General features: G+C 39.7%; 1 pseudogene; it reads right to left on the bottom strand.

The window, feature by feature from the left end:
• Window positions 1-5,723: 5,723 nt before the first annotated feature.
• LOC134370628 (serine/threonine-protein kinase MARK2-like) overlaps window positions 5,724-19,110 on the bottom strand; it is a 51,415-nt pseudogene continuing 38,028 nt past the window's right edge.

Here is a 19,110-nt window from a genome sequence, read left to right on the forward strand (position 1 = left end):
CTCATTAACATACCCACTGATAATTGCCAAGGATGAAGGAGGAAAAAGAACTTGAAATGTTAAAAGTTGGTGAGTTTCAAGAAAATTTGATGGAAGGTTAGTGTGGGAAGGATTTGAAGCTCGTGGCTATAAGCAAGAATTTCATTTATTAGTTAAGCTGATTTCCCTGCGAATATTGCCTTTTCTGGATTAGGATACTAGACAGTTGAGGGAAAAGTTGATGGTATTCTGAAGACAAATACAGTCTAGGATAAAACCTGTTTCTTGGAAGTAGCTATAAGAGTTCAGAATCCTGGGAGTCTTTTCTGAAATTTTAGTAAGCTGTAAAAGTTTTCTTTTAGGAAGATGGGTCTAATGAGGGACTTAGACTACACCTCATGGGATAGCTTGCTTCTCATTTGGGAGGGCAGAAGAACCAGAACTCCCACTCTCTTTATGGAAAGACAGAGGCAGGTAGTACAGCTTTTGGGTCCATGGATGTGTGTCCTAGTCTTTGCTTTGCCATTAACTAGCTATGTGATAACAAAAGCAATCCAAATAATAAAACAATAGTGATGATTTATTGTGTCAGACATTTTACTTATATTATTACATTCTGTTCTTGCAAAAACCTTATGAGATAGGAAAGTTATTATCTGTATTTTCTACATAGGGAAACTGAGTCAGAGACAGCTTACGTAGTTTGCCCAAGCTTACATGGCTGGTAACTAGCAGGAGGCTAACTCTGGAGCCTTTGTTGTTAACCACCATGTTATGTTATTCTCCCAAGACTCAGTTGCCTGCTCTCTCTGGGCCTATTTCTTCTTACAAAAGGGAAACTCATGATTGTTCTGACACTCTCTTCCTAGTTCAGAAAATCAAATAGGAGCATGAAAGGGAAAATGTTTTGAAGACTATAAAATAGCAGGAAAATACAAGCAATTATTAAGATGGACATGCTGAAAGCTAGAGAGCAAGAGAGAAGGCTCCCTGGAGCGAGCATTAGAGCTTGACCTTCAGCAAGAGGGCTGACAGCCCAAGCTGGAAACTTGGGTCCTTCTTCCCCAGCTGTCAGAATGGCAGGGGCAGGGGACAGATGCCTGGGCATCCAGGCGTGAGTGGCAAGGCCCCCTTCACTAGCGTCTCTGGGCAGATTCATTCAGAGCTTGACCTTTTGAATGCAAAACACTTGTCAGGTTGCCAAGGTCATCCAGTCAGGGAATGGATATAACCAGGAGAAGAATATTCCTGTGGTTGTCCCAGGAATGCTCACTCTCTGACGTTGGTCACAGGGTCAATTTGGAGAGAAATGGCTTCTAGAGAGCTCAGGGTATACTTGGAAACTGGAACTTCTCCACAATCTGGTTGGTGTTGCTCAATTTTTAAAAGCCATGCCTCCATTTCATAAATATGAGGCTTTCTGTAATTTGCATTATAAAAGATAATTATATATATTTTTCATTTTTTAACTATAAAATTGTATGGTTTATTTGGGCAAGCATTTTCATATTAGATTCCTCCCCTGACCCCCACTCCAATTTTAGAAAATTTCTCTGGGAGGGTTTGGGGAGACAGAATGCTTGTTTTCTTGGGAGTCATTGATATGAATGGTGTGCTTATAGAAATGTCTCAGTTGACGCATCTGGACAAGAGATTTGGGCAAGAGAGCTCTGTGAAAAATAAAATCATGGAATGTTCTATAAACTTGTTATTGGTGGAAAAGCTTTTCTTTAGGAGTCAAACCACAGAGGCTACATCAGAGGTTAGTGATTTTAAGGTATATATTTACAACCCTAAATTGCTACTGAGATCATGAATTCACATCCTCATTGTGTGAATGTTTACAATTAAGTAGATTGTAAAGTGGCTACAAATCCCTCCCATCCTGGTGTATACTCCCCTTCACTGTGTGGCTTTGCTCCTCCTTCCAACAAGAGCTGGAGTCACTTTCTCTATCTCTTGAATCTGGGCTTGGCCATGTGACCTGCTTTGGTCAAAGGAACATTAAAAAATGTGATGACAGCAGAGATTTGAAAACCGCTTGTACATTGGGCTTGCTCTCCCTATGCTGCTAGAACCCCTTTTTGCCACCATATGAAGAAGCCCAGACCAGCCTGTTAGAACATGAGAAACCATGTGGAGCAAAGACAGGCTGGTTTAGATGAAGCCCTGAGAGCAACTGTTCTACCAACCATCAGTCTATGTGAGTGAAGCCACCCTAAACATTCCCGTCCCAATCAAACTGCCAGCTGAAGACCGAGATTTGCCAAGCTGGCCCAGGCCAGAAGAACTGTCCAGCACATCCACAGAATCATGGGAAATAACATGTTTGCCGCTTTAAGCCACTAAGTTGGGGGGTACTTTATTATACAACAAAGCTAACTGATTCAAACTCTAATTTTAAAAAACATTTCAACCCAAATTTTTAGTGTGTTTGAAGGGTTAGCAAATTAAGGCCATTTGGCTGGCCCTCTGTTTTTGTAAATAAAGTTTTATTGGAACATGTTAATTCGTTACATATTTTCTATGGCTTTCCTGAGCAGTTACAACAAAGGCTGTATAGACCTCAAAGACTAAAATATTTACTATCTAATCCTTTAAGAAAAAGTGTGCCAACCCCTACAGTGAGTGTGCTTTTCTAATTTTTTCTAATTGCTGTATAGGAGTTCATCTTTTTGTAACGTATTATTTCATTTTCTTTAGGGTATCTTTTCATGAATAACAAGTTCTTACATTTATTTATTTATTTATTTTGGCAGCAGGCCGGTATGAACCCCTGACCGTGGTGTTATAAGGCTACACTCCAACCAAGCTAGCCGGCCAGCCCCAAGTTCTTAATTTTAAATAGCCAAATTGACAGTTTTTTTTTTTTTTAAATAGTCAATGCTTATGTCTTGTTTAAGAAATCATTCCCTACTGCAAGGTTTAAAAAAAAAAACATATATATATATATATATTCTATTTAACAATAAATGTTTTAACATTTAGGTCTTTAATGCTGGAGTTGGTTTTTGGATATAGTGTCAGGCAGGAACTCAATTTCTTTTTTCTAAATGGATTGCATTTTTTTCTAATGGCTCCATTTATGGAAGTTATTTCTTTCCCCACTGATGTGATATGCCACCTCTATCATCTATTAACATGACAAAGAGTGTGCATTTGTTTCCAAGTTTACTATTCTCTTCTATTCCATTCCATTCTATTCTATTCTACTCAATTTATCTGACTTTGCACCAATATGACTGTCTTAATTACTATAGTTTCATAATACATTGATAGTTTGTGAGGCAAGTCCTCTGCCCTTTTCTTCTTTGGAGAATCCTAGCTAATTTAGTCTTTTCCTCTTTCATATGCATTTTAGAATCATTTTATCAGGTTCCATGTGGAACCCTGTCGAAATATTGTATTGAATCTATAGGTAAATTTGGTAAATTTTGTCTACAATGTTGTGTTTCTACCCAGGGACATGGTTTATTTCTCCTTTTATTTAGGTCTTCTTAATATCTTATTAAGTTTTATACATTTTTCTGTAGTTCTGACACATCTTTAGAGTTTTTTCCTATGTTGGAAAAAATTCTTTTCTGAAATTTTTTTAAAAAATTACATTTTCTAATTGTTTATTGCTGTTGTATAGAAACACAACTTAAAAATATTAATTTTATAACAAGCCTTCTTGCTAAATTCTATTGTTTCTAATAATTTGTCTAGATATTCTTTTGAGTGCTATATTTACATAATCATATAATACGCAGTTAACTATGGGTTTTTCTTTTCTAATACCTAGAACTCCAACTTCTTTTTATTTACTGGCTCAGACTTTCACAATGTGAACAGGAGTGGTATTAATGGAATCCTGTTCCATTTCTGATTTTAAAAAGAATGATCCTAGCATTTCCTCATTTAGAATAATGTTCACGCTAGATTATTTACAGATACTTCTATGTCTTTTTAGTATATCCTCATCCTCAGCCCTTCCTTACTTTTTTTTTTTTTGGTGGCTGGCTGCTATGGAGATCCCAACCCTTGACGTTGGTGCTATCAGTACCATGCTCTCCCACGTGAGCTAAGCAGCCAGCCCCTCCTTTCTTACTTTCTGGAGCAAAAAATGTTCCAGGTTTATCTTGTATTTCCCTATCCAGTCCTGCAGTTAGCCTTTTCTCCAAAGAGCCTTTATTTCTTTAAGTGGAGGATGGTATAGAGAAGCCAAGATCTGGGCATTAGGGGTACTCACAGTTACTCACAAATCATCTTTCTAGGTCCTCTTAGTGTACGGACACGTACACACATACATATTCACTTCTCTATCTCTGTATATTAAAAATCATGAGTTCAGGGCCAGCCCCGTGGCTCACTCGGGAGAGTGCGGAGCTGATGGCGCTGAGGCCACGGGTTTGGATCCTATATAGGGATGCCCGGTACACTCACTGGCTGAGTGCGGTGCGGACGGCACCATGCCGAGGGTTGCGATCCCCTTACCGGTCCAAAAAAAAAAAAAAATCATGAGTTCACACTGATACTTCCAGTTCCAATTCAACAACACAGGATCATTCTTGCCTTCCCCTTTTCCATATTTGTAACTCTTTTTCAGCAAGAAACCTGGTTTCCATTATCCTTAATGCATTTATTTGCCCAGGTCTCCCTATATGTAATCAAGCTCTTGCAGCCTAGGCCACAAACACAGGGGAGGGGAAAGGGAAGAAGGAGGAGCAGGGAGAGGAAGGAGAAAATGTGGTTTTTTGTTTTTCTTTTTTAGTCTTTTTTATTTTGTAGAACCATCTCTCTTCCCATACAACACTGGAGAGAAAAGACAGAAAGATAAAGAAGGACAGGGGAGGGGAAAAGTACCAGAGTGCCTCACAGGAAACAGGTCATTCTGGTCTCTGCAGCTTGGGGTGGGGCTGAGTGGCTGGTGGCATATCAAGCCAGTCAGTCCCTCCTATTGTCTTCCAGGTGGCTCTTTGGTTATTGTCAAAGAAAACCAGAGCTGGACAGTAGTTAAAGCAGTAAACACAGATTCAATCCAGGACTATTGCAATAGAGGAAAAAAGACCTCGGTATAGAATTGGGCTCAATTCCAAATATAGCAGGGGCAAGTGGGGATTTATAGCCAAGGAGCAAGGTGGGAGTCAGCAGATGGAAAATTACTAAGAGAAAACATCAGGGGTAAGGGGGATCCTGACTAAACTGACCTAACAAGATTCCTGCTGAAGGCGAGCCAGAGTGATCAGACATCACCTGGGAGATGGTGGAGGAGGAAGACCTCGATTAGATATCAAGGGTGATCAGTTATGGAGGATGGGAAATTCTGGCTAAACCAATTTAGCATGATTCTTGCTAAAGCTGGTCAATGAAGAGATGAATATAGGAGTCCAAAACTAAGACCTAGTTGAAAAATAGATCAGGGGAGCCTGAGTCAAGTATGGTCAAGGAGAGACTTTGTTATTTTGGGGGGTGATGCCTTTGAAGAACATGGAGGTGCTGGGTATGTGTTTACACTGACCCCCATTGAACGACTGCTGTGGAGTCTGCACATCTCTACCTTCCGCTGCCCGAAGCCCTCTTGGCCTTGCTCACCATGCGTGCACAGCAGCACCATTTCTTGTTCAGCTCCTACTGGCAGCTGTTTGTGTTGAACACTTTGCTGAATTCCTGCATCGTCTCATTGTGCTCCACGGAGCTTGAGGTCTTCAAAGTCCATGTGAAATGTAGCAAGAGTGGCTTGGCCTCTCCCGGTTTGAGCATTTTCATTCAGTCTCTGCTTTCAGGTTCCTTCTGGAAGACCTGAAACAAAGATGCCTCCCTATAAACTTGAAGGAGAACTTGCTGTTTGTGGAAGGGCTGGGGTGGTCCTCTTCCCCTCCAGACTGCACAGGGGGCTGGCAGGCACATTGGCTGAGCTGCTAACCTTCTGCCCTATCTCCTGACCTTCCTCAGGATCTGCATTGCTCCTTTGATAGAGGAGCAAGAGTTGCTTACAGCAGCGATTGCTTAGAGTAGCAATTGTTATGGACTACATTTTGTGTCTCCCCACAAATTCATATGCTGAAGCCCTGTCAATGTGACTGTGTTCAGAGATAGGGCCTTTAAAGAGGTTATGTAATGTTAAATGAGGTCATAAGAGTAGGACCCTAATCCAGTAAGACTGGTGTCCTTACAAGAAGAAGAAGACCCACCAGGGATACGTGGGCACAGAGTAAAGGCCATGTGAAAACACCGTGAGAAGACAGCGGTCTGCAAGACAAGGAGAAAGACCTTGGAAGAACCTAGCCCTGTTGGCACCTTGATCTCAGACTTCCAATCTCCAGAACTGTGAAAAAATAAATTTCTGTTGTTTAAGCCATCAGTTTGTTTTGTTATGGCAGCCCTAGTAAATTAATATAGCAATTACAGGTGGGAATGGCAGGCTCACTGAAACTCATGCTTGGGGTTGGCAAACGCCCTATGCTGTACCTTGTGGGCTGTGGAAAATGTGCTGCTGTTGGGCAGATCAGCTGATGGCTGGGGCTTCAGGGCAATGGTGTCAACCTGCAGCTTGGATCTCTTGTAGTCCAGGGGCAGATAGGTAGTCATCACCTTGTACCTCTGGCCCATCAGTGAGTTTTGATTCTCTTCTGTGTGTAACCTATGGACACCATCAACACAGGAAGTGGCTCCACATAAGGCTTTAGTTCGTCATCTGCGTGAGAAGTACAGAATATGTTCATCCATGGATGCTTCATGATTTGCTCCAAAGCATCCCTCTTGCTGGGATTAAGAATGAGAAATTTCTTGATCAAGTTTTCTCATTCTATGGATAAGTAGAAGGGAACATGATATATTGCACTCTGTGCTCTATCCCACAGCTCCTTGAAGTTCTGTCCATCAAAGGCACTGATCCTCTGACCAGTTTATAGAGGATGACTCCCAGGTTCCATATATCCATGATGGGACCATCATACTTCTGGATCTGAAAGGGTTCCAAGGACAGCAAAGCGGGTACTTCCCCAGAAGGTATCCAGCTTGTTGCCAAAGCTGAATTCATTGCTAAAGCAAAAGTCTGCAATGTTTATGTCCAAGTCAGCATTCAAGAGCAGGTTTTCTGCCTTTGAGTCTCTATGGACAATACACTTGTGTTGACAGTAATGTACAGCAGATACTATCTGGTGGAATTCAGCTTGGACTTCTTTTTCTTGTGTTCTTCCATGAGTCAGGAGGTGTACTTCTCCACTGGCATACTCGATAACAAGGAGTCTTATACTTAGTCTCAATCATTTCAAATAATTTCACTATGTTGGGATGATACAAAGACTTCATAATTTTTACTTTGCAGGATAGACTTTGGAAGGTGGAGGAATTCTGCTGAGTCTTGTCAATGATCCTTATGGCTACATTTTTTTCAATAAGGCTGTGCCTGCCAGGTCAACTTCACCATGGTGAACATATCCTTGATGGTGTTGAGGAGCTGGTTTTTGCCAATATTGTATCCTCAGCAGAGATGGCCAAGAGACCCTGAAGCATACTGGACTTACTGCCAGCCTTGAAGGCAAGGTGTCCCAAATTCAGCTTAAAACTGGGAAAGGGGGCTGGCTGGTTAGATCAGCTCGTTAGAGCATAGCCTTGTAAAACCAGGGTCAAGGGTTTAGATCCCCATACTGGGTATCTGCCAAAACCAAAACAAAACAAACTGGGAAAAGCTGGTGAGAAGCTTGGTCTAGATCATCTCAAAAGAAATTCACTTCTAAAGACCCCCTGACAAACTGATCTTTATGGTGGAATTAAAATACAATAATAAACTAAAATAAAAATAAAAACCAAATACTAACCAACCAAATTAAATAGTGAGAAGATGGAATAAATTTAGAAAATGAGAGAAAGAAAAAAGAAAATATAGAGAAAAAGGAAAAATGAGAAAAAGTGAAAAGAATAAAGAAAAAAGAAACAATGAGAAAAATAAAAGAAAGACCGAGGAAAAGAGAAAAATGAAATAAAAAATACAAAGTAAAATAAAAAATGAGAAAAAATAAAAATGGAAAAAATGAGAAAAAAGAGTAAAGAGAAGAGAAAAAAATTAATAGCAAATAAACAACATAAACAGAAAGAGCACAATACCAAAGAGAAAACAAGCTAACTTTGATCATAGTCCCTTAGGTCATTGAAAATCAATTTCCTGCGCTAGGTCTGAAAACCTGTGGTTGGAATTCCAGAACAATGGTTACTTATGAGGTCATAGCAAGAAAGGGACCTATCATGGATCGTGATAATCCACCATGGTCCCTCATTTTTTTGCTCTCAGAAACCCTTTACTCTCAAAAAAATTATTGAAGAACCCAAGCAGCAACAGCTTTTCAATTTATGTGGGTTGTAGCTATCAATATTTATCTTACTAGTTATTATAAGCTGCATGATACTTAAGTGGCTTTTTCATTTCTAGTTTGAAAAGATTTAATAATTTTTGTGTCATTGGGTTTTTAAAAATCCAAATATGTGAGGATTTTTAATTTTTCTCTTTTTATTAACTTCTTTTTTCCCCCCAGTTTGTATCTATAAAATGAAAGGACTCTATATGAACAAAACTAACTAAAATACCATTCTGAAAACAATGATTCCTCAATATCATCATCTTTTCAGTGTTAAAAATTTTAATTGTCTCATACATTTTGGAATTTTTTATTTTTCAGATTGTATGCTTGAATCAGGAGCCAAATAAAGTCCACATACTGTGATCGGTTGATGTCTTTTAAGCCTCTTTTAATATATGTTTCCATTCTATCTTCCTTGTAATTTATTTTTGTGGAATTCAGGTTCTCAGTTTCCTAGCTTTCCGAGTTTGCTGATTGTATTCCTGTGGTATAGATTAATGAGTTCATATGTATTTTCTGTAAATTGATAGTTGAGTATTGAGGTTTATTAGATTTAGATGTGATCTTTTTGGTAAGATTCCTTCACAGGTGGTGCTGTGTTTTTGGTTTTTTAATGAGGAAGCACATAATGTCTGATGGCCTCTCTTTTTGTGATGTTAACAGCCTTCTGTGCTCATTTGCTAGATCTATTAAATTATGATGAGTAGTATGATGGTTCATTTTTGGTATCAACTTGACTGGGCTAAGGGATGCCCAGATAGCTGGTAACACATTCTTTCTGCATGTATCTGTGTGAATGTTTCCAGAAGAGATTAGCATTTGAATTAGTAGATTCAGTGTCTTAGTCCATTTGTGCTGCTATAACAAAATACCTGAGACTGGGTAATTTATAAAGAATGGACATTTATTTCTCACAGTTCTGGAGGCTGGGGAGTCCAAGATCAAGGCTGCATCCTCCAGAGGAGAAGAATGTTGTGTCCTCGCATGGCAGAAGAGCTAAGGAGCAAGCTAAAAAACTAGCCTAAATGCTGTGTGAAGCCTCTCTTATAACAGCCTTAATCTCTAACATAAGGGAGCAGCTCTTATGGCCTAATCATTCCTCAAAGGCCCCACCTCTGAATTTTAGAAAGGATACCACATTCAAACCATAGCACTGAGTTAAGAAAATCACCCTCCCCAATGTGAGTGGGCATCCCCTAATCCACCGAGGACCTGAATAGAACAAAAAGGGAAAGGAAGGGCAAGTTCCATCTCTCTACTGGATCATCCACTTTCTTTTGTCCTGGGACAGTGCAGCTCCTTGTTCTCAAGCCTTCAGGAATTTTCATCCCCCACCCCCCTCTTTCTGGGCCTTGGGACTCTGACTGAGACGTATGCCATTAGTTCCTTGACTCTTGGGCCTTTGGGCTCAGACTGGAACCATACCACTGGCTTTCTTGAGCCTTCGGCTTGCAGATGGCAGATGATGGGACTTCTTAGCCTCCATAATCATGTGAGCCAATCTCTCACAATAAATCTATTTCTATATATCTATATATATCCCATTGGTTCTGTTTCCCTGGAGAACCCTGACTAACACAAGTAGCAAAATACTGAATCTATTATCCCTCCTTCAATTATCAGCTGGAGTACTTCTACAAAGAGAAATGTCTCCTCATCTATTGTTACAAACTTCTAACTCAATTCCTCAGGGTGAGAGATGATTATTTTTATGATTCCTGTTCTTGAATTATTGAAGCTTTTTTTATGGTCTAATACATGATTACGTTTTTAAACTTTTTTTCATATAAGGCTGCCAGATGAAATTTCACTTGACCAAATGTTTCTTCAACAAACAGGTATTTTGAAAGGTTCTCAATTAAGCCAAAGGAATAAATTGCTAAGTGAAGAATTTTGGCATCAGAAACATCACTTTGGTTGTTTGAGGTCCTGAAAATATTTGAGGTTTTGTTAGCCCTGGAAAAATATAAAGTAAACCATCTATAACACTATCTACAGCCCTTAATAACATGTCCAACATGCAGGACACAATCAGTATGTGTTAGCTATTATTAACATCATGTAATCTAATCATCTCATTTTATATTTGGAAAACTAGGGCTAATCGATTTGTTTATTTATTCAACAAGTGTTTAGTGAGCCTTTATTAAATGCTTGAGAAACCATAAAACAAAGTTAGAGAGTTTGTTCTCTTTTGTTGTGGGGTGGGAGAAACACTATAACAAGTCAACAAATCAACAGATAAATTGAGAGGGTCATAAATGATACAAAGGGTGATGTGTTAGTATGACTGGGTGGAGCACTACTTTAGATGGGGTGCTAACATTTAAGCTGAGATTTCCTTAACAGGGAGGAGGTCAATAGATAAAGATATAGAAAAAGGACTTTCCTGCTGGCGTGCTGCAAGTGTAAAAGGCCCTGAGGTACAAATAAGCTTGGCATCTTCCCGGAGTGAAAAGACAGTTAGTGTGACTGACTCTTAATGAACAGGCAGAAGGGTGGTGGAAGGTCAGTCTAGATAGGCAGGTGGAGACGGAGATGAGTATCCAACTTTTCTGGTGGATTCTGTGCTGGTACATTTTGTATTTCACTGCATGATTCTGGGGCCCTGGGACTTGTGTTCCCTCAACAGTGCACGTGCAGCTACAGAATATAATATTTTAAAAATCACTTTCCTCATTCTGCCCACATTTGGTCTGAAGTCTAGAATTGTCCCTTTAGAAAGCCAGTTCTCAAGGAAACATTGTTCCTTGCTGCAGCCTGGATTTTGTTTCTGGTGGCTGCAACACTGGATATTTCCAGGGATCGCTGATGAGAGCTGCTGATTTGAACAGTGGAAGAGCCAGCCCCTGGACCATTCCTGCTTTGCGCTCTGCTCTGACCTCTGGTGGAATCAGCCTGTTAAGACATAGACCAAGAAAGAATCCGGTAGCCTTTGCCTATTTCCTCCATTTGGCTGGGAGTTCATGCTGTACTGTGAAGACCTCCAGTTCCTTAGGTCCTCTTCAGGATTTCCAGATCTTTGAGAGGGCAGAATTTTAGACACAGCTATGAAGTGGCCAAATGGCTTTTGATCATCTGACACCTCCTACATTGGTACAGGAACTATTCTTTAGAGCTTGGATGGAAGCTACTTTGCCACTCCCCCGGGCACAATGGGTAGGCATAGAACTCAGCCTGACAAATGGGAGTGCTCCATCCCTTTGGCCTCAGGGATTGGTTCAGAAATGGCATGTTACCCAGCCTGGGCAAACTTGGTCTTCTCTAAGCATTGGTACATGGACATGGGAGACAGAGCATCTCTCTTTCTCTGGGGTCTAGAGTAATAACCTAGATTGCCAGACTCCATCTCCTTTGCCACACACACAGAGGCTGCCTGAGAGTTATATCAACAACAACTAGGAAGGCGGGGTCTGGAGATGTAAAGGGAACTGTCCTTTAGGCTCCTGCTTCTGATTGTGCCTACAGTGAGCCAATAAATTCCTTTTCTCTCTTAAGCTAATTTCAGCTGGGTTTCTGTTGCTTGCAGCTGGAAATCTCCTAATATGACAATCAGTGCTAGCCACTGCTATTATTGTTAGTATAGTTGTCTCCCTTTATCCAGGTTTTGCTTTCTGTGGTTTCAGTTACGTGTAGTTAACCATGATATGAAAATATTAAATGGAAAATTCCAGAAATAAACAATTCATGAGTTTTAAATTGTGCATCGTTCTGAGTAGCATGATGAAATCTCATGCTGTTTTGCTCCAGTCCTGCCCAGGTCATGAATCATCCCTTTATCCAGCACATCCGCACTGTAGACACTCCCCTGCCCATTAGTCACTTAGTAGCTGTCTTGGTTATCAGATCCACTGTCCTGGTATCACAGTGCTTGTATTCAAGTAACCCTCATTTCACTTCATAAAGGCCCCAAAGCACAAGAGTAGCGATGCTGGTAATTACGATATGCTGAAGAGAAGCTGTAAAGTGCTTCCTTTAAGTAAAAAGGTGGAGGTTCTCAACTTAATAAGGAAAGAAAAAAAAAAAAATCATATGCTGAGATTCTTAAGGAAAAAAAAAATTTGTGATAGTTTTGCTGTTACACCTCAACCTGCAAAAGTTACACCCACAGCACTTATCAAAGTGCTTAGATAAGATGGAAAAGGCACTACATTTGCAGGTGGAAGACACAAACAGAAATGTGTTCTGATGGCTGGCAATCAGGTTCGGAATTATCCATGATTTCAGGGATCCACTGGGGGTCTTTGAAGGTATCCTTCATGGATAAGGGCGGACTGCTGTAGAAGATAAGCAAAAGTAAGTTTGAAGTAGATATACTGTGGCACTTTCCTCTATGATGCTTGCCACATTTGTAGTTACATAGCAATCTGTGTGACTGTTTTTAAATATTGGTTTCTCATTCCATGAAAGCAGGAACGGTATTTGTTTTACTCATTACTGTAGCTCAGTGGCTGGTTGATAGTAAATCCTCAATAAATATTTGTGAAACAAACACATAGTTCTGTGGCAATATTTACAGATGTGAGAATGTAATTTCCATGAACTAATAATATTGTAGCTACCTAGAAGTATAGAATAACGTGCTCATTCTTCAGCAAGTCATGCTAAAGGATTGAAGGGCAAAGTGAGATGATGCCTGCAATTTAGTGGTTCAGAAAAAAAAAGTCTATCTGTGTGTTTGTTGTATGTATATGTGTGGAGAGAGAGAGAGGGAGGGAGAGAGAGAGAGAACAAATACGGCAAAATATTAACCATTGTTAAAATTAAGTGCTGGCTACAGAAGTGCTCATTGTACTATTCCTTCAACTTTGGTATGTTTAAAAATTGTCAAAAGAAAAAAATTAGAGAAAAAAAACAAAAACAAAAACAATTACCATTATCTGGAGGGGCACTCATAATTACCCTGACTTTAAGAAACTTCTAGTCCCTAAATTATAGGACAAATACATTAGAAAAAACCTATTTGTATTAAAAAAGAAATGTTCATTTTCCAGGAATAAAAAAAATCTCAAGTCTTCTCAAAATAGCAATTAAAATGATCCAATGAAGGCACAGAGGTCAGTTGTATGGGAAAATGGAATTAGCCCAAGAGAGCAGATTTTCTGTTTCTTTCCTGCCTTCCTCCTTCCTTCCCTATTTTGCTATTAAAGAAAAATGCGGTTACAAAGTCACTGTAAAAAGAAGTTCAGACAATGAGGAAAGATGTAAAGAAGACATTAAAAATTACCTATGATATTTGTACCTAAAAATAGCAGTAAAAACAGCACAAAGCCCTTTACATATATTAACACCTTTACACTTCCCTAAGAACCCTAGAAAGTAGTTTTTACTATAATTCACATTTTACAGATGGGGAAGTTGAGGCACAATGGGGTTAAGTGAGTTTCCTACCATCAAATTCCAGCTCCACCTAAGAGCTGGAGGAGCTTGAATTTGAACTCAGGTAGTGTGACTCTAAAACCTGTGCTCTTCATCCCTACTCTACAAGACTTTGCTAAGAAAGAGGCACTCAAAACCCTTTGCTAAATTTTTTTGTACAGATATGTGCACTTTTGCTCACACCCACGTGCGCACACACATGCACAAACCATAATCACACATGATCATATGCATGTACACAGACGTGTATGCTCACATGCCACAAGCACACATATAGGCGTACACATATTTTACAAAACAATCATTTTATTCAGGGTGCTTTGTGTCTCGCTTGTTAAGTACACACCAAAGTAGATAGGAGGTATAATAAATTCCATGTACCCATCACCCAGATTTAACAGTAATCAACTCGTGGCCAATCTTGTTTCATCTCTACTCCCACTACTTTCTCCTCTCTGTAGATTTTTTTGGAATGATTTACTTTGAAATGATTTCAAGCATATTGCAAGTATAGAAAATACCCAAATACTCTGTATCCAAATTCACTATTTTTTAATATCTTGCATGCTTGCTATACCATTTTCTCTCTCTCGCTTTCTTATTTGCTCTGTATGTGTATATATATGTACACATATGCATACTATCAATTTTTGGAACATTTACATGGCTAAGGCTGCCTTACTTCTTCATGCTTCAGCTCCCATTTCCTTAGAACAAGGATTTTCTCTTACACAGCCTTAAACTTTTAAATTGAGGAAAGTTAATTGATACAACACTTATACTTACAGTCCCAATAATGTTCTTTGTAACATTTTGTTGCCTTGAGCACAGGATCTAGTTCAGGATCACATATAATGTTAAATTGTCATGTCTCTTTGGTTTCCTTTAATCTGGAACTGTTCTTTAGCTGTTTTTTACCTTTGATGACATTGACATGTTGGAAGAATAAAAGCTATTTATTTAAAAAATTTAATTGTACATGTTTGTGGGGTACAGTGTGTTGTTTCAATATATGCATATACTGCACAATAATTCACTTAGGGTAGATACAATATCCATGCATTGAACATTTATTTTTTCTTTGTGATGATTATAGTGAAGATCCTCTTCTCTAGCTATTTGGAAATATACAATACAATATTATTAGCTCTAGTCAGCCTATAACACCAGAATTTATTTTTCCTGTCTCCCTGTAACTTTGGAGCTGCTAATCTACCACCTCCCCTCCCCTCCTGGTCTCTGGTGTCTACTTTTATGAGACCCACTTGCTTTTTTTCCCTTTTTTTAGATTCCACATATGAGTGAGATCATGTGGTATTTGTCTTTCTGTGCCTGGCTCACTTCACTTAATATGATGACCTCCAGTTCCATCCATGTTGATGAAAATGACAGGGTTTTATTTTTTTAAATAGCTGAATAGTATTCCGTTATGTATATATATAACACAGTTTTTTTATCCATTCATCTGTTGATGGCCATTTAGGTTGATTCCACCTCTTGGCTATTGTGAATAGTGTTGCAATGAACAGGGGAGTGCAGGTGTCTCTTTTATATATTGATTTTATTTCCTTTGTGTATATATCTAGTAGTGGGATTGCTGGATCATACGGTAGTTCTATTTTCAGTTTTTTGAGGAACCTCCATACTCTTTTCCATAATGAAGGCCATTTATTTTATAGAATGTCCCTCAATTTGGGTTTACCTGATGTTTTCTCTTGGCCATGTTCAGGTTATGTATTCCCAGCCAGAATACTACTTGGGTGATGTTGTGTCTGTCTCAGTGTATCACAACTGGAGGGTACATGAGGTCCCTTGATGATGCTAATGTTCATCACTGGGTTAATGTATTGTTCGGTTTATCCACTGTATGACCTGCTTTTAAACATTCAATAACATGCTAGTTTTATTTATGAAGCGAGAAAGGGTAGACCTATAGCATTATGTTTCATGCTGGCAGCATCACCACCACCATCACGGAAGGCTTGTTACACGCCAGGTATGTGCTGGGTGCTTTACCTTCTCTAATCATCACAACCATGGAACTGAGAGCGATTAAGCAACTTGCCAAAGGCTGAGCAGAGCTTCTAACCTGGCTGGCTGCTGGGGATTGTTTTTTACACAGTTCTCTCACTTTCTATGTTGTAGTTGTTTCTCAGTCTTAACCTTTTATAGACAATGCTGCCATGCATATTCCAGATTCCATATTTTTATGAGTCCTCAAAAGCTCAGCCCTTAGGTCCTTGGACTTCATCTCTTCCTGAAATATTAATGAGGTAGATATTCTTAAGTAAATAGGAATATATACTCAGTGATAGATCTTCTTATAAAGCCAGGCTGGCTGAGAACTGGAAAGGAGTCATCTGGTTGATTATTCTATTCTGGGCAAGAAACTTCTCTAACAATGACTTAATAACAGATGTGATTCCAATGGTAACAGCACTCCTTGAGCAGCACTTCCCTGTATGAGTCACTGGGCTGTGCCTTTTTCTTTTGTGATTTTATTAATCTTTACAATAACCTTGGGAGGTAGGTGTTATCTCCCCACATTCAGATGAGAGCAGACATCTGTGGCATCCCTGACAGATGGACACAGACTCTGCTTACACGTGTCTATGAGTGAGGAATTTTCTGCTTTGCAAAGTAGCCTGGACCACTTACGAGTTACCCTAATCGCTTTCTAATTCCTGTAAGTAAGGACTCACTTAAGAGCCCTATAAAATTCACCACGGAGTTTACTAAATCCCTCTTCACATAAGAGAGCTTGCAGTGTTTAAATAACAACAATGAACACAGCTGTCATTTGTTGAGCATTTCTGAGAGGCCAGCATTTGTCCTCAGTGCAGGTCTTGCTGGTGTTATCTCATTTATGCACAGTGACCTTGTGAAGGGGTGCTATGATTGTCTCCATTTATAATGAGATGACTGAAGCCAAGATAGTCCCATCTCACCTGCATGTACTTACCTGGTGGCTTTTGAACCAGACCTCCCTAAAAAGATGCCCATGAAGGCAGCAGAGTGAACCTGGTCAGTGGGGTGGCCATAGAATATGGTCAGCTTTGAAAGACAGAGAGCCTCTGGCCAAGTTCCTTTCCAAAATTTTCGAGGTTTTCAGAGTTTCACACAATGTGTATAAGGGTTGGAACAAGGAAAATTTAGATTGAAATCTAGCAAACATTAATTATCCTATCAACCTATTTATTAACATCTATTGATGTTATAAAGGCTTACTATTAAAACCTGGTGGTGGAAACCTTGCTATGTGCAAGTTTACTTTGGGGACTCTTCTACATATTCCTCTGTAACGGGTTTGTTGAATTGTGTGCCTGTCTGGCTACGGCAAGGCTAATGTCTGGTGACAGCAATTGTAAAGCTAGGCGCCCACGCTAGTTGTGGTGCTCTTTTACCTGCTGGTAATCCTGCACCTACTGAGCCAATTGTTGAGCTAAGGCTGGGTCTGGAGCCCACAGACCCCTCATGTCCATTCACAGACTGGGTCACAAACTCTTCACATGCCAGGCTGGGTCCCCAGACCCCTCACATGCCAGGCTTGGTCCCCAGTCCCCTCACATGCCAGGCTGGGCCACCAGACCCCTTACATGCAGGTCTATGAGCTAGGTAACAGGCCAAAAGGTCCTTGGAGCCATAGGCTGGAAAGCATGGCTGTGCAGGGTGGACGCCCGAGGCAGATGCCCACTCGCCTCCTTCACTAAAACTCTCTCTCTCTCTCTCTTTCCCTGAAGAACACAAGAATAGCAAGAAAACTAAAAAGATACATTGGTGCACATGCATACTAACTCCACACATGCACACACAATTTGCCTACAAAGGATGCTGAACCATACCCAGCTGGCCCCAAGGCGAGGGCCCTGACCAAACTATTCTATTTTCCCAACAGTGCCCTAAAAAGATGTGTTGAAGTCCTAACCCTCAGTACTTGTAAATGTGACCTTATTTAGACATAGGATCTTTGAAGATGTTATCAAGTTAAGATGAGGTTATTAGGGTGGACCCTAATCTAATATGACTGTTGTCTTTTTAAGAAAAGGAAAGTGCTATGTGAAGACAGAGACACAAAGGGAGAATGGCACGTGATAAGAGGCAGAATGCCACCACCAGGAGCTAGGAAGAGGCAAGGAAGGATTCTATCAAAGACTCAGAGAGCGCACAGCCCTGCTGACATCTTGATTTCAGACTTCTAGCATCCACAACTGTGGGAGAATAAATTTGAATTGTTTTAAGTCACCCAGTTTGTGGTACTTTGTTACAGCAGCCCAGGGAAACTTTACAACCTCCCATTCACTTCCAGGGGTTTGATAAGTTTTCTAAAAATTGCAAGCTCATTCATCTGCATAGACATGTTGCTTTTGTTTGTTCCCTCTGAGGTTTTCAAACTTCAGGGGGTAAAGGATTTTATATACAAAACTGTATGTATGCATTCTATATGTGGCTTAGGGGATTTTTGTGATTATTTTGACTGTATGTAATTTTCTTCTTCTTTGATCATTTAGAACATAACCCCTAATCTTTGTATTATGTTTCTCTTTACTTTCTCTCCCCTGGGCAGTGTTCTTGGAATATTTTGCCTAGACAACCCTGTCAACCTAATGTGTTCTTTTTTGACTGTGTTACAGTGGATCAGTGTCTCTGTTCAAATGTGGCACTCAGTACAAGTACAGTGGGACTGTCACCTCCCTTTCCCTAGTCATGGACACTTCTATCAATGAAATCTAACTTTGCTTTTTAATTTGTGTTAAAGCAGCCACACAGCAGCTATTTAACAAAAACCCCACATCCGTTTTTTAAAAAAGTATAGATCCTAAACCAGATTTACCTCATTCAATACCCTTTTTAAATGCCTAAATATAGGATGGCGTATTGCTCCTGTTAAATTTTATTTTCTCTCAATCTTCCTCTCCCTTTTTCTCATCTAGCTTGTTAAAATAGTCTTGCTCTTGTGACAGCGATTTCCTTGTTATAAGTATCATCTCCAGATATAATAAGTGATTTTGGCTTTTAAAAATACTCATTAAGGGTTTAAGTCTCCTTGATACTATTCCTGTGGGTTTGTGCTGTGTGTTTACACTGAGGCTTGGCTGGGTGTACCCTCTCCTGTTGATTTGTGTGGCCCTTGCTTGAGATTTCTGTGTTGTCAGATACATTGCTTTCTTTAGAAGCTGCCTTTTCTTTCTGTTTCTTGGCAGCAAATCTGTGATTTTTAAGTCAGAATGCCATTAAGACAGACAATGCCTTTGGAGTGTACCAATCTCTTAAGACTAACAACATAATATATTTATGTGGTGGGAGCTGATAATCAAATTTACTAATAATTATTGGGTTTCTTCCCAAGCACTAGGCGTTATCATTAAAAAAAATTAGAGGTGAAAGTCATATAACATAAAAGTAACCATTTTAA

This window comes from Cynocephalus volans, chromosome 2, assembly GCF_027409185.1.
Source record: "Cynocephalus volans isolate mCynVol1 chromosome 2, mCynVol1.pri, whole genome shotgun sequence".
Classification (NCBI taxonomy): domain Eukaryota; kingdom Metazoa; phylum Chordata; class Mammalia; order Dermoptera; family Cynocephalidae; genus Cynocephalus; species Cynocephalus volans.